The following is a 2,727-nucleotide window of genomic DNA, read 5'->3' as shown; positions in this document are numbered from 1 at the left end:
ATGTTCTTACTGTTAACACATGTTATCCAATCCTTCCTGGATAATTCTATTTGGAATTTATTTATTTCTCCCACCTCTAAACATTTAAAAATGACCATAAGAACCCCTCTCTGTCATTGAGTCAATTACAAATATAATCATGCTATAAGAAAAGGCAGATCTCCTCCCGTGTGATTCCAAAACTGTAACTCTTTACAGGAATAGACATCCTCTAACTCAAGCTTTGAAACAGGAAGACAGATTGGAATTTCTACCCTAGTAAAGAGTTGCAGTTTTAGAACCTCGTAGAGGTAACTACCCTGTTTTATAGGATCGCTGTGAGTTGGCATAGACTCCATGGCAGTGAATTTGGGTTTTAGTTTAAGGCAAGTACAAGGAGTCTTGGTGATGTAGTGGGTTACACGATCAGCCGCTAACCACAAAGTCAGTAGTTTGAACTCACCAGCTGCTCTCTGAAGAAAGATAAGCCTTTCTGTTTCTATAAGGTTTATAGCCTTGCAAAGCACACAGAAGCTGTGTCCTACTCTGTCCTAAAGGTGTGCTGTGAGTTCAGAATTCACCTGATGGCAGGAAGTGTGTTTGGGATTTCTTTAAGGTAGTGGGAACAATTTGCACTCACATAACAACTTAAGAGTAGTGGCTTAAACTGATCCAGTGGTGTTACAGAGGAAAGGACTGAGGATCCGCTTCTGTCAAGGTGGCAGGCAAGAAAACTCTATGGAAATTTGTACTTTTCAGGCACCACGAATCAAAATCACCTAAAAAGAAATTTATTTGTTTTGGCTTTGGATTTTGCAAATTCAAAAATTAAAAGTGTACGCTTACCCAAAGGTACCTCAAAGCAAAGACTAGTGTACTACTTATGGACAAGCAAGCCACTGAAAACCCTCTAAATAACAGTTACATTCGCACACACAGGGGCTTTGTGTGAGTCAGAAATGAAGGGCAACTGTTTGGGGGAGTTGGGAGGGAATTTTCTCCCATAGATTTTGACCTCATAAAATGTAACAACTTGTCCTGTTCAATTCTTGATGGAATGAGAACCATGATTTTTTTCTAAAATATCTGTTAAATAAACATACATACTTCCATATGAATCTATTCATCTCTCAAATAATTGATTCTATTGATTTTTCAGTTCAAAGATAATGCTATTTGCTGTTAATACCTGTAATATAATTGCTGAGTTTGTTGCCATAAATCCATCAATGTAAGTAAATTACAATCATACCAGCTGTGGTAAACAGACACAAGGGCTTTATTCGATCTTATTATTTGATTGTAAGTGAATTAGGCTGAAATGATACCATATAGTAGTCCCTCTTAGCAGCACTGTGGACTTATTTGAGGCAACATCATACAGCTTTGCCTGCATGTGGGTTTTTTACTAGGGTTGATGCCTTAAAAATATCCACATTAAAAAATGTATTTTTTGGTTTCATAGCCAATTCTTCACAAATATAAACTTGATCCTTGTGAGATTAAACATTTACAATTTGTGATGAATTGATAGTAAATACTTTTATATTTCCCAAGATTATACAGCTATCCTCAGGTTATTTTTATTTAAAAATCCAGTGTTGATTATATTAATATACAATCAGATCAAGACAGCAGCAATGCTTGTCTAGCAATATTATATATATTTGAGCGCTTTCAAAAATTAACTTCTAAATTTTCCAAATGATCTCAAACCTATGCACTAAAAATGTACTCAAAGGTTGTTGTTGGTTGCTTTTGAGCAGAAAGAAATGGTACCATGGGATTCTTAGACTGCAGCTTTATGGAGCAGAATACCATATTTCCCTGCCACTAGCTGTCAGTAAGTTTAAATGGCCACAGCTTAGGTTTTCTACCAAGTGCTGCCTTGTTGTGCCACCAGGCATCCCTACTTTATAGATTACATTGGATTTTACCTGAAAAAATCCTATAACTTGTTATAATTTTCAAGACATTGGAACACCTGAGATGCATTTGACTTTTGTGAAAGTGCTTTAAAAATCAAATTACTGTTTGAAAAATTGGGACATGTTTGAAGTGCATAAAGAATGGTAACGAATTTAAATTCTAGGAAACACAATCAATATTAAAACAATTAAACATGGATTTTTAAAAGGCACTCTACATTCTTGCTGTTTCAGCCAACAACTAAAATCAGTGACAGGGGAAAGTAGCAGAGAAAATTATGGTTCTATTGCAATTTGATTTCATTAGCGTATCTCAATCGATTTTGCAAATCAAACTTCCTTGTGTTACCTCTTAAATGGTAAATATTTAAATGATTATCTAATTCTAACCAGCCAATGATTTCTTGAAGGACCATTAAATTCATTTTTTAATTTAAAGAAGAAATCTATATATGAGAGTCTTATTTCATTAAATATGAATACTGTTTAATTTGTGGGAGTGGGGAACCTTCTCCTGCAGAGCATCTGGGTTTTTTATTTTTGAAATGTTGACCTTGTTGTTACTAGCCCAATGAGTAATGCATTACGCTACCAGGATTCAATTCTGGGACTAATTTTTAATTATTTCTTAAAGATTGGAAATAATTTAAGTTCCATGCCAGAAACTGAAAATATGAAATGAAGCATATTAGGCACATTTCCTCAAATATTATGAATGAAAACATACTCTCAGTAACAACTATGTGTTTTATAGACCTAATCTAGGAATTTGAAGATTTTGGCTCAAACAAAAATGCTTTAAATATTAAGATTTCACATG

The sequence above is a fragment of the Tenrec ecaudatus genome, chromosome 3 (assembly GCF_050624435.1).
Source record: "Tenrec ecaudatus isolate mTenEca1 chromosome 3, mTenEca1.hap1, whole genome shotgun sequence".
Lineage (NCBI taxonomy): Eukaryota > Metazoa > Chordata > Mammalia > Afrosoricida > Tenrecidae > Tenrec > Tenrec ecaudatus.
The sequence above is the reverse complement of the archived record's forward strand: the minus strand, read 5'-3'. Positions refer to the sequence as shown.